A 15,062-nucleotide genomic window follows, 5' to 3' on the forward strand; every position below is an offset into this window, starting at 1 on the left:
ACTAACCACTAAGCAGGGGTCGGCACCTGCTGGGTCTGATGTATCCGGCGGAAAGTACTTTGAGGTGAACTAGCGTCCTATCCAAATGGTAGCAAGCAATTGCTTTCGTACGTTTCTTAGTGTAAAAATCGGGTGTTAAATCCCCGGCTCTATGAGCCTTATGTCTATGAATGAATATACTATTACCGTTGTGAGTCGGTTGATAACAAAAAGTCATGCTCATAAAACTTCCAGTTTTCTCATTTATCTTACTCAACCAAAGCAGGAACTCCTTGGAAAACGATGATAGATAATAATTTGTTATATATACGGATACAAGGCCTTATTATTGTCAGCAGAATATTAACATCGTGAATTAGTAAAAAGGTTTTTGAAACGTAAGCTAAAAATCTGATAAAAGTGTGTGTATGTGTGTGTTTGTGTGTGTGTGTGTGTGTGTGTGTGTGTGTGAAACAGTGCTAAAGAAAGCAGAAAGGAAAATACCAAAAAAAATATAGCATCCCGAAATATCAGCCTGTCTTGAAATGGGATCGAACCTCAAACATTGTGAATATAGGCCTAAAACGTCCATGAGAGAGAGAGAGAGAGAGAGAGAGAGAGAGGGAGAGAGAGAGAGAGAGGGAGAGAGAGAGAGAGAAGGAAAGAGAGAGAGGGGAGAGATAAGAAGAAAAACGATTGAGAGAGAGAGAGAGAGAGAGAGAGAGAGAGAGATCAGAGAAGAGAAAGAGAGAGAGAGAGAGAGAGAGAGAGAGAGAGAGAGAGAGAGAGAGAGGGTGATTGACAGACGCACAGAGAAAGAAGAGAGAGAGGGAGATAAAGAGAGAGAAAGTAAAAGAGAGAGAGAGGGGGGGGGTTAGAGAGAGTAATACAGACGGATATGAAATAGAGAGTTAAATAGAGAGAGGGGAGGCCAGAGAGAGAGAGAGAGGGGGGGGGGAGAGAGAGATAAGAAGAAAAACGATTGATTAAGAGAGAGAGAGAGAGATAGAGAGAGAGAGATCAGAGAATAGAGAGAGAGAGAGAGAGAGGGAGAGAGAGAGAGGGTGATTGACAGACGCACAGAGAAAGAAGAGAGAGAGAGGGAGATAAAGAGAGAGGAAGTAAAAGAGAGAGAGAGGGGGGGGGGTTAGAGAGAGTAATACAGTCGGATATGAACAAATACATTAACGAGACGGAATACCGGTCAATCCTAATTTCAATTCCTTTTTTTTTTTTTAACCCTGCTTCTTTCCGTCCCCATCTTTAACCCTTCACCCCGGGGACCCGACTTAAGTCTTATCAAACTATCAATGTTAAACATTTCGACCAATACAAAAGTAATAACAATGCGTCTAGGGCCTCGTTGAAATCCTCTCCACATAGCTTTGACCCCTATATTAAATATTTAAAAACTGTACTGCCCTACTGCGAACATAAAATACATTTTAAAAACGTAGCCCAGAAATCTCGTCTGTATTTTAAGGGATGTATTCATATTTTCATTATTGTTTTTGTTATTAGCTGAAGAAGGGTTTTGAGTCCGAAACGTTCAATGTTTAGTATTTTATTATTTTTCGAAGCTGTTATAATATACTCTTTTGTTCATTACATTTTACAGTAATTTATGTTGGGAGGACTCTTAGATCAGATGTCTACAATAAGAAAGAGTGAGGTTAACTGTATATTGGCGAGAATCGACGTCAATACGTTTGCATGTCTGATAAGCGGATGCATTTATGGGCCCGTTTTAACATTGTTGTAATGGGGAATGCTTTGTGTTGGTTTGGGAGTACGTATTTCCATGACAACGATGACGTCACAACAATTTGACACATTCGCTATCCAGCAGTCAAGAGTATCCGCCCGCCATATTACCGCCATAAAAGGCTAACCCATACCGGAGACTGACTCCGACGACCCGCACTGCCGTCCTCGGTCGTCTTCCGGATAAAGACGTCGGGCACGGACAAAATAATGCTAATAATAAAGAGAAGAGCGGCAAGACCTATCCATACCAAGCACCCGACGTCCTCTGTCGTTTTGTGCTTTTTTTTTTTTCGAGCTTGGTATGGATAGGCCTAGCTGGTCTTCTCTTTATTCTTAGTATTATTTTGTCCATGCCCGACGTCTTTATCCGGAAGACGGCAGAGGACGGCAGTGCCGGGTCGTCGGAGTCGGTCTCCGGTGTGGGTGAGCCCTCATGGCGGTAATATGGCGGGCGGATACTCTTGACTGCTGGATAGTGAATGTGTCGAATTGTTGTGATGTTCTCGTTGTCATGGAACGTACTCCCAAACGAACACAAAGTATTCTCCATTACAACAATGTTAAAACGAGCCCAAAAATGCGCCCAAAGACGGTGTGACACATATAATTTGCAGAACAAGGTGACCATTCGAATCAATTTGGTACGATGCCAGATTTTAGCGAGTTGAAGATAATTTAGCTGTAAAGGTAAAATTATCAGATTTGGAGAAACTTTGTTGTTTGTTGTTGTTGTTTTTTTCTTCATTCTAACCAAACATAATCTTTTCAATAAAAACTGCTAGACCTAGACTGTTGGATGAATCGGATGAAAATGATTTTTTTTCACTTCTTTTTCCAAACAACATTATTGAAGGTGTCAGCGACACCAAAACGATTATTTGGCACAGCCACATTTACAATAATTTTAAAAGGAAATCCATTCTAGCAGACGTGTTTTTATTTGCAGGTCTGATAACCCAAATTGTTGTGATGTTCTCGTTGTCATGGAAACAAGGTACTCTCAAACCAACGCAATAATATATTCTCCATTTTACAGCAATGTTAAAACTCGGTGTCTCTTTTTTCACGAAACCCGCCAAAATCCGACAAAGTAATGGGAAGTAGACAGCAATGGGGAGTGAACCTGGAACTCAGGGAAGTGTACTTCATTGGGGAATGAACCTGGGACTGTGTTTCGGCGGATTTCGTAAAACAGCAATTACTTTTTTACGAAACCCGATGAAGCCCAACAATATTATCCGACAAAGTTATGGGAAGTTGGCAACAGTTGGGAGTGAACCTGAGACTCAGGGAAGTGTACACCAGTGGGAAGTGAACGTGAGACTACGGTTTTTATGCGGGTTTCGTAAAATAGAAACACCCGTTAAAACGAGCCCATAAATGCGTCCGTTTATCAGACCTGTAAACATATGGACGTCGATCCTCGCCAATATACAGTTAGTTCACCTCACTTTTCTTACTGTAGACATCCTATCTAAGTCCTGTGCTGTGCCAACAAAAATGTCACAGGTCTGTGTTTTGGCCCATCAAATTTGACTGGAGCAAACAAGCCAATACATTAACACCTTTCTCAACTTTGGCGCATGCGTACTTTGATAAAACATATTTTCTAAATTTGTCTTTTTAAAATAACGATAAGTATTGCATTGTAAGCTTCAATTTATTAGACGAAAACAGATACTGTGGACGTTTCGGGCTTCCCCTTTATCAACAATACATGATGAATTTAACACTACTGACGAATGAGATAATTCACCTTAACTATCACATTATCTCATTCGTCTTTAGTGTTTCATTCATTCTGTTTTGCTGATAAAGGGGAAACCCGGAACGTCCATAGTATATGTCTTCGTCTAATAAATTGAAGCTTACAATTCAATACTTATCTATATTTTTTTTTCCTTCGAGCTTCAGATAGCAACATCTTTATTAAATTTATTTAGAAAAACGTCTTGATGCTTCATAAAGTGTAACCCACCGACATGGCACAATGCTGGGTACCATCAGTAACCCATAATGTCGCTAGTCGTTCTTTGATATCTTGGGTTTTAGATATTTCTTTTCGTTTAAGAAGTCGAGGCTCATCTTTCCATTAGATAATTAAACTGAATAAATCAATAAATAAATATGATTTATATAGAGCATTTCCACAAATTAAGCATGTCAATGCGCTTCACAATTTATTCCATGTGGAACCATTTCTCCATTTTATTCAGTACCGTTGGCCTGTTAGGCGTTTCTCACTGTAGGCATCACTATCTGACGTGCCATACCCAAGGAAACAACGTCAAGGCCAGAATTTGTCACGAACAATGTCATTCATCCGGGCACTGCGCTGATCACGCTTAACATTGCTTGTCTTTTGTGAGAAGACGAGACACCGCATTGCGATACAACTTGATGTAAAAAAAAAAGTTTTCTAACCAAAAAGTAGAAAATGGCGTTTTTTCAGATTAGGGTATATTAAACTCTATCCATCCATCTCGCTAGATACACCCCCCATGAACATCTAGAGTACTTACTTAGAGCAACGGTAGAAAGAATAACTCACAAACATTGAAAAAAAAAAGACACACACACGTTTTAAAATTTTTGGACAGAAAACGTGTCCTTCAAAATCGATTAATTAAAAATAAGCTTCATCCTCTCGAAAACTTTCAAACCTTGGACTTACAATGAAATCTATTACCACTTCTTCGGAAGTCCCAGGTTTGATAGTTGGTTTACCAAGTTGAGGGTCATTGTAATCTATAGGTAGTTGAAGGATTTGCTTTCAGGCCAATTTTTAAAAATGTATTTTTAAGCATACGGCAGGTTAGAGCTAATGTTTGCCGTTAGCTTTAACCCTCTTACTGCGACGGAGATGACTTATTTTCTTTCTATCTAGTCATTGTCCTATTTTTTTTTAAATACTATTTATTTTATCTTTGGGCGCTGACTCTGTGGTGTGATAGTAAATATCTAGTGCACTCGCAACTGCTTGACCCTTTTTTTGTCCTCTATTCTGATGTAAAACGAATATCTGGCGGGTATCATAGTTGTCTAATTCTAAGTAGCGCCATAAGACAGCATTTATTTATCTCGTCCTCCATGTCAAGTGTTGCTGTTGGCTTGGGACACCCCCCCCCCACCCCATGTTACGCACATTTAGCATATTTAATTTAGTTGATATTGAATCCTATGAAATTTCCCATTTTTTGTATTTTGGTTGGAAACATTCATATAGCGCATTTCCATGGATAACCCATGTTCAATGCAATGATGCTTTCTACGCATTCCCATCCCATCGAATATCGGGTGGAACTGAATTTTATTCCATACAGTGCACGTCGCCTGCTGAACACGTCTTGTTTGACAAGCTAGAGTCAAACAGCCACAAACAAGCTCAGTCCCAAATAGCTCATAATGCGGGTCTCGATACCTCAGTCGGTAGAGCATTCGCTTCACACGCAAAGAGACCTAGATCGAAACTCACTCACGCCTTACTGGACAGGGATGTTGTATGTACACACGGACTAAAGGCCAGAGGTATGGCCTATCTCAATTTATCAAATTAATATATAAAGTGTTGCTATTGGTTCTTGGTTGTATATTTTTTACATTTTTGTGCATTTGCATAATATATTATATATGTATAAATTGTCACTATAGATTCTCAACTTTGTGTTTATACATTTTCATGCATGCCACGTCTGTAAACGAATTTCCATTTTTTTTTTTTGGATGAATAAAGTATATCTTATCTTATCTTATCTTATCTTATCTTATCTTATCTTATCTTATCTTATCCTATCTTATCTTATCTTATCTTATCTTATCTTATGTAATGCAATTTATGATGACTAGTTCCAGGCTAACAGAATCCCGCCTACAAGGGGTTAAAATTCGATGTAGGTAAATGAGGGGTGGGAGGCGTGACTTCCTTGTAATTGGAAACAGGTCGGTATACAGTTGTCATGAAATGGAATAAATAATAATCTATATTATCATTATTATTATTATTATTATTATTATTATTATTATTATTATTATTATTATTATTATTATTATTATTATTATTATTATTATTATTATTATCATTCTTCTTCTTCTTATTATTATTATTATTATTATTATTATTATTATTATTATTATTATTATCATCATCATCATTATTATTATTATTATTATTATTATTATTATTATTATTATTATTATTATTATTATTATTATTATTATTATTATTATTATTGTTATTATCATCATCGTAATCATCATCATCATTATTATTATTATTATTATTATTATTATTATTATTATTATTATTATTATTATTATTATTATTATTATTACTATTATTATGATTATTACGAGTCATCCTTTTCTATACTTATCTTTGGCTGTAGCCATAGATTTACAGTGCTAGATTGCTCACGATATCTATTTCGTGTTTTGACCATTGCTTCTGTGTGTATGTGTGTGGGCCTTTGCCGTCTTGTGGTCTGTGACGTTATTAGGCTTTTGACACAAAGGTTCTTGGTGATGCAAATTTGACTCCTTTGAAAAAGGTTTCGAACTCACTGTCTCTCAACGTAACCAGGTGTAACATGAGTATATGGCCGTAACAGCATTCTGATCCTTACAGGCGTCATGTCTATTCCTCCATGTTAAGTGTTGATATTGGATTCGGACCCATGTTAAAGATCTTTGAGGATATTGCGCTATACACAAGCTCAAACTCGAACACTAGGCATATTATTATAGCACATCCTTTGCTTATAAGGAGTATAATAGTAATCTTTCGGGTCAAGAGATCCACGCTTGAGACCAGAGGGACTTTTTAATCTACTCGTAACTATAATCTCCAGTATGTTGATGCAAAATGTCTTTCCAAAGGGTTTACTGTTAAAGTTTCATAACGTTGTCTTGGCCTAACTTATCAAACCTAATTTACGAGTAAGAAGGGTTGTGAAATCTATTTGTTGATGCTATGCGTTTATATAATAATATACAAAATGACATCCCCCAGCGGTATGTAACGTACCAATACAAAAGAAAACTGTGTAACGTTAAACGATTAACTGATTGCTATAACTCAGTGAGAACTAATCATTATAATAGCTGTCCAAAAAAAAAAAAATAACAAAGAGCTGAGCTACGTCAATTTCGTTCCTTCTATAATATGGTCTTGTACATCTCTATTCTCAAAGTAGTAATCTAAAACCCAATAGCGATAAAACAATCTTCTCAAAAGATCTCGCAAAATTGGTGAACAATCGTTTGAATTTTCGGCTCCTCAATTTTGGACATATGTCTCTCTCTCTCTCTCTCTCTCTCTCTCTCTCTCTCTCTCTCTCTCTCTCTCTCTCTCTCTCATCCGCTCTCCCTCCCAACCCGAATATTATAAAATAATCTAAATTGAAAACTAACCCTTTTGTCTATTGATTTCTACTTTGTAAATGAAGTATCCTGCTATGATGTATGTAAAATGGGTTGCAAGTAATTGAATGCTTTGATATGGCAATGAGGGAATTGCACTGAAACTACAATTTATAGGTAAGAAAATTGTGATGTCAAAAAAAACTGGTTCCAATCTCTTGGAAAGTGTAAAACCACTTTCCGGAGGACTGAAAACATACATTGATTTTCTGGTTTCTAAGTCGTGGCATCTTATTTAATTTTCTAGTCTAAATTTATGATGGTCGTCAATAAAGATCATCCCTCCTGCTTTGCTACGTCCCGTAATCTTAATGCCAATGAGACAGATGAGCTTTCAATCAAAATTTAGACTGTACAGGCGGCCACTTGCACTAGAATATGTGCTTCTTTTTGGTCGTGAAGTTTAGACATTGAATGGCAAAAAGGAATTAGAAGGGCCAATCAATGTGTTCGAGAGCAAGAGTTACAGGAAAATCTTACGAGTGTCATATTATCTGAAACATAAAAATAATGAAGTTCTTGAAGACGTGGAAAATCTAGCGGAAGGATAGGAACAATTTGCTTGCAATGGGTAAAAGACGGAAACTTGCATGGTTGGAACATCTGGTCAGACACGACAGCTTGTGCAAGACAGTCATGCAAGGTACAGTGGAAGTTCAAAGAAGAAGAGGAAGACAAAGGAAAAGGTGGTTGGATAACATCAAAGAATGGAGAGGATGGACGCTGTATGAGCTGACAGAGAAAGTCAATGATCTAGATGTGTGGGGCACTGTGTTGTGAAGCTGCATCCCGCAAGTCTCTCCGACGACCATCCGGTCATGGGAATGAGTGTGTGAGAGAGTGAGTAAATCTTAATAATCTGCCTATAGATAGAATGAATTTAACGTCACTCGGGTCGTTGTTATTGCTCTTTGCTATCCACGTTTATGAGTAATTCTTATTTAGTTGTATTATCCAGACTATAAAAGTTCATGGTTGACACAGAGATTTGTGAGTTGGTCCGTTATACTTCGGATGGCAATGTTATGAGCTTCTTAGCCAAACGCATTCTATCTATACTTCCTGCTACTAATACAGTTATGCCACTTTATGATTCTAAATGTAATCTATTCATTATTAGACTTCCGAATGACTGGTTATATAACACTTCCATGGAGTCTGGATCCGGAAATAACTAGACGATGTGACGTCACGACTTCTCTGATCAATTGATTTTATAACTTGGAATATAAGACAAGGGAATTTTAACCACGTTCAATGAGTGCATGCACCGGGGGCTCTCAAGTATTTGTGCAGTGATCACAACATTTTGACGACACAGTAATGCATGAAATTACTTTGAAAATGGGCATAATTCCAGTAATTTTAACTCGTTTGGGTCCAAGTGTTTTATAAAGTATATAGAGTATTGAGGGCCTAACAATTCAGGCAGGTCGCAACTATGCAAGACAGCTGGGACTAGGTTTGTTTTTATTCATTTTGTTAACAATAAGAGAAGTGTACTTTCTTAAGGCGTTGTCTCTGTCGGGAAAAAAACTGTAATATCGTCTAACCGGCGTCATGTCTCGTTCTACATGTTACGTGTTGCTGTTGGTCAGGGACCAATCTTTGTATGGTGCTTTGAGCACATTTATATGATATTGCGCTATATAAAAGCTTTTTTAAAATAGTATTTTCACGGTCCCAGACTCCAGACAGCCCCCACCACTCTCCACATATTATAATATATCGAAGTGATCTGATCTGATCCCAAGATGGGAATCGTGATTAGTTGCTCGAGGGTGTGGACTGTAAAAAGTAGTAAACAAAAATGAATATAACAACATTAAAAAAAAAAGAAATCAACAAAACACCAAACATGGAAAGTTTCGGGATCAAAACGCTTCTTCAGCAAGTCACAAAATAAAACAATTAAAAGATAAATACATTTACTTTTAATAACATCTAGTCAGCAAAGAAATATATTCTCGACAAGTCCGAAGTTATCCCTGACCGACGTATACATATATGCAGGTCCGACATCCGAATCCTCTTATGGGCCTAGCTTAAACATTCTTGCAATGGACAATATTTTGCGTCATGTTTTGAGATTTCCATTACAACAATCAGCCCGTAAGGAATTAGTTTATCAGACCTGCAAATAAGTACACAGTCAAAGAATTGCAAAATATCTTATCATGCAAATATTTTCCCATTTAATTGTCAACCTGTCTTTATCTGCTCGAACGTAATATTTTAGAGTATTCTATTCTTAGATGGAATATTATCTCTTTGGAGTCATTTATTCTATAGACGGAACAAAATTGACGTCACGAAATTGACGTCACTCAGCTCTTTGTTATTATTTATGTATTTACTTATCTATTTTTTGGACAGTCATTTTAACGGGCAGCTCTCATAAATTCTATCAATCGGGCTGTAAACGTTCAAGGTTACACATAGATTTGTGTGTTTGCTACGTCATATCCGCCTGGCGGATGTTGTGAGTATTTTACCTATGTTTTAAGGGGAATAGAGTTTAACTGAAAACTTGGCTGAAATTTGTACAGATCTTTAAAATGTTTTTGTTTTGTCACAAAAATGGAGCTTGATCAATGGATGACAGTGATCCTAATGAAATTCGTTTTGTCCTTGGATAAGACAATTTACACACATTTTTTTTTAAAGACGAGCTAAAAGTGCTCAAAGCTCTTTTCAAGGGGTCCCTAGCCAACAGCAACACTTAACATGTAGGACGAAACGACAATTTTCCGACAGAGACAACGCGGTTAACGGCCAGGTACTCATTTTACACCTGAGTGAGGCGAGAGAATGTGGGTAAAGAGTCTTTTTCATTGACTCAACAATCCGCCACTCAGAGCGGGACTCGAACCCAGGACCTCCCGATCCAAAAGCGAGTGTCTTACCACTTGACAATAATATAGCCTCACTCGACTAAGGTGTAAATCCGTACACCTGGCTATAACCAGTGACGGATATTTTAAGAATGGTAGAAAACGGTGGGAGCTGCCTGAAGCCGCCGATGATCGTGAAAATACTAACGAAAGAGTGAAAATGGAGAGGCTTCGTATTGGAACAAAACAGACAATGGACGTTTCGGGTACAAACCCTTCGTCAGCACAAAAATACATAAATTAACGAGGAAAAAAAAATAACATAAACTATTTTAAGAATGTCAGAGCACAAAGAGCGACCTCACATAAAAACTATAAATAATATATTTTATTTCAAATCAAAGAATGAAAAAAACTTTCCAACATAAATAAACCCGAAACGGGTATCTAGCCCGAAGATGAATGAATCACGTTAAACAGTTTCTATTTTCACCTGCCCTGTGACAACCAGCTGACAGTCCACTAATTAAGCTGAAAGAAGTTCTCATGTTTGTTTTGTCATTAAAATGTCAAGATGTGAGAACAAGTTTGCTCTGGGGCTGACTCGGCGTGTACTTAAGGTTCCAGTTCCCCTCTGTTTTTCAATAATTGCTCTTTTTAACACGTCGGCCGGTTTAGGGTGAAGGGCAGTATAGTATGTAGGTTGTTTTTAGATGTGTATATGTAATCAGTTATCAAAGATGTAGTATATTATACTGTGATGTGCTGATTCTACTTCCTGTTTTGGTTTTTCTCGTTCTAGTGATGATTGATGTATCGTTTACATCGTTTTTTTATCAACATTATTATAGTGGTTGTCATCATCATCATCATCATCATCATCATCATCATCATCATCATCATCATCATCATCATCATCATCACCATCATCATCATCATCATCATCATAATCGTAGTCGTCGTCGTCATCATCATCATCATCATCATCATCATCATCATCATCATCACCATCGAACAATTATATTATCGTCATCATTTCCATCATGACTATCATCATCATCATCATCATCATCATCATCATCATCATCATCATCATCATCATCATCATCATCATCATCATCATTATCATCATCGAACCATCATCGTCATCATCTTCATCATGACTATCATCATCATCATCATCATCAACATCACCATAAAGACTGTCATCATCACCACCATCATCATCATTAACATCAACATTATCAATTTAGAACACAAAAGACTCAATGAGTCATGCTCTGATTAATTGCTTTTACTAATTTCAACTAGAAAACTCTCACTACGATTAAAGTTACTTCCAACCTGAACAGAAATCTCAACCCTGGCAATTCCCAATCTCGGATTCGAGACATTTTGATAAGTATGGATCGTCCTAATTGATCGATATGGTTGAATGATATGAATTGACAGAACATTATTATTATTATTATTATTATTATTATTATTATTATTATTATTATTATTATTATTATTATTATTATTATTATTATTATTATTATTATTATTATTATTACTATTATTATTATTATTGTTAATATTATTATTATCACCATCATCATCATCATCATCATCATCATCATCATCATCATCATCATCCTCATCATCATCATCATCACTATTATTATTATTATTATTATTTTTTTTTTATCATCATCATCATTATTATTATTATTATTATTATTATTATTATTATTATTATTATTATTATTATTATTATTATTATTATTATTATTATTATTATTATTACTATCATTATCATTATTATATTATTGTGTACATTATGAAATATAATAGAACGTCGCAAAAATTCCTGTTGTATTTATAAAAATCGATGCACACAGGTTGACGTTCTTCAATTTCAATTGTATCAAAAATGTTCCCAAAAAGGTCATACAACATTTTTTTTAAAATTTCTTTTAATGCCAATTGGAATTATCTAAACCACAAGCTTTGCTCGCCATAATTTACCACGCCGATTACCGATTCAAAAGCATCCAACATTGTCAAAGAATCCCAACGTTTGAAACCCGACTGGTTCCAATTCAAAGACGAGACAGTCTGGAACCTTGAGGACAAGAGGCGACAACCACAAACGAACGCCTTAGGACGTTATTCGTCTCCAGCGATGCCCGTGTCAGTGACCGCGGGTGTTAGTAGAATCGTGAGAGTTAAAGATTTTTTTATATTTTATTATGGTATGTTAGTAAAGAGAGGGTCCAGATAGCTTAGTTAGTAGAGCACTCGCTTCACATGCAAAGGGACTGAGATCGATCCCGGCTGCAGCCGATATATTTTTCTGACCCACCCCCTGTCTACCCAGCAAGGAATGGGTAGCTGAGTCTGTTAGATTTGGCGGAAAGTATTTTGCGATAGACTAGCGTCCTTTCCAAAGGAAAGCAAGAAATTGCTATTGTCAGTTTCACGCTATAGAAACAGGGATAAACTCCGGCTCCATGCCCCGAATGGCTCTGAAGGACTACTTGTATGTAAGTACAGTAGGAATATTTGTTACATATTATTGTTGTTGCCTTGTCTCAGCCAGATATAATGTGACCAATCCTCCCAAAACGTTAGTGAGTCAGGATAAATACATTGTCTCTTACTGATGTTTAACCAGCTCACTGTCTTTTTGCGTTTATGTGCTCTTGTGGTATGACACTCGCTTTCGGATCGGATGGTCCTGGCTTCGAGCCTCGCTCGAAGCATAGTTGAGTCCTTGGAAAAGGCTCTTTACTCACATTCTCTAACCGTACTTAGATACTACTACAATTACTACTACAACAACTACACTACTACTACTACTACTACTACTACTACTACTACTACTACTACTACTACTACTACTACTACTACTACTACTACTACTACTACTACTCCTACTACTACTACTACTACTACTACTACTGCTATTACTACTACTATTATTACTACTACTTATCTGAATATCTGCCCGTTAACAGCGTTGTCTCTGCCGGGAAAAAATGCAAAATCGCCCAACAGGCTTCATATCCCGTTCTACATATTGTTACGTGTTGCTGTTAATAATGGACCCCTTGTAAAGCGCGTTGAGCACGTCTAGTGGATATTGCTCTATACAAAAGCTCGTTTGGTTTTGTTTGGTTTTGCTTGTTTGTTTTGTTTTTTTTTTTTTGAAGGGTGGGGGGGGGGGGGGGGGGTTAGGTCAGGATGAATACATTGCCTCTAATTGATGTTTAATCAGTTAATTCTCGTAATCTGGATAAGCACGTATTTGAAAATTTTGGCAGAAAACTCGCCCTTCAAATATCGATCGATTTATATGACCCTCAACTAGACAAAACACTCTTAAACCTCTCACACTTCTATTTTAACTCTCTCCTTACCGGCTATTTTCAGGATTTTCCCCAAAACCTCACACCCAACTAACACAAAAATATAATTTTTATCACTCAAACACAATTTCAGTAAGTTCTTGGGATAAATAATTTCTTTAGCAAACATGCTCTACACTGTTAATTTTCCTTAAATTTTATGATGTACAAGAGAAATTTGAATAAGAAAAATGTTGGTTGAATCTTAACGAATATGACGATTTTCCTATAGTTGGTAAGGAGAGGGTTAAGTCTGTGAAGAGGAATGTTTCTATATCATGAAATCAAGTTTTGTGTCTGAAATCGAGCTTTGAGCTTTTCTAAAATTGAGCTTTTATATAGCGCAATATCCACTAAATTTGATCAAAGCGCTTTACAATGTGTCCTCAACCAAAAGCAACACTTAACATTTAGGACAGGACATGACACCTTTCAGGTGAAATTACAAAAATAATTTTCAGACAGAGACAACACTGCCGACGGCCAGGTACTCGTTGTACACCAGAGTACGGTGAGAGACTAAGTAAAGAGTTTTTCCATAGGACTAAACTATGCACCGAGCATGGTTCAAACCCAAGACCTTCCGATACGAAATCTAGTGTCATACCACTAGACCACAAAGCCAGACATGTAATGAATGATGTAATAAAGTGTCTTCACTTGTAACATCGTAAAGTTATAGCCTGTCGCTGACCAAAAGCAAATGACGTCAATAGACAAGTCTTTGGCCACAAAAAAGATTGTTTCAACCAATGGGATCACTAGTTTCCTTGAGCACTACTAACGACAACTCACTTGGCACTGCACAAAACCTTTAAAAAATGACGTCAGAAGATTAATCCTAGTGGGGCCTAGTCAGGCTATAAGTTAACGGTCCGTAGCCATTGTTAACTTGTAGCCTGACTCTAGAACCCACGAGGACTTATAGTTTGGTTGAACTATTGAATACAACTCACGATTTGTATTCTTTTGTGGCCAAAGACGTGTCTTTTGGCGTATTCTTTTGGTTGGTCAGTGTCAGGTTACGATCAGCCCTAAACAACTCACACCAATGATAAACTCGTGATCTTCCAAAAGCATTTTTTACAATAAACCGCTTGAATCTCACCATGAATTTCAAATTACTTTCGACCTTTAAAGCCTTCAAAAATCGAATAACAATTCGGACTTCTGCTTTTGACCATTTTTCAGTCTGGGGGTCTATTTTTGTGATGACGTCATTCATGTCCAATATGTCCAATATTGGTGCCTCTTGTGGAATATGCAATCTGGATGTACTTCTGTTTGGCGTTTACAGACTTTGAAAATATTAAATGGTTTTAAAGATATGGCAATTTTCCGGAGATTTTTATTTTGTGGGACAGCCCTCGTACTAACTTTAATGAAAAAATGGCTAGAATTACACAATTCAAAATAAATAGATAGATAAATAAATAAATAAATTCATCCCAAGCGAAATGTGTCTTTAGGGTCTATTCCAAGGGAAGACTGGAATAGCTCAGGAGTCTAACCGCAGTGCAGCGCCGCAAAGTGAGCTAGGGCGAGGTGACTTGCTCAAGGCCACACAACGAGGCAGGTAGTCGAACTCGGTACCTTTTGGGTACGAAGCTAAGACCGTACCGCTGACTGGGTCATAACCTGACATTATACCGCGGTTGTCACACGTTCGTTT

The sequence above is a fragment of the Berghia stephanieae genome, chromosome 10, assembly GCF_034508935.2.
Source record: "Berghia stephanieae isolate SIO BIC M18660-M18661 chromosome 10, UCSD_Bste_1.3, whole genome shotgun sequence".
In the NCBI taxonomy this organism is placed as follows: Eukaryota; Metazoa; Mollusca; class Gastropoda; order Nudibranchia; family Aeolidiidae; genus Berghia; species Berghia stephanieae.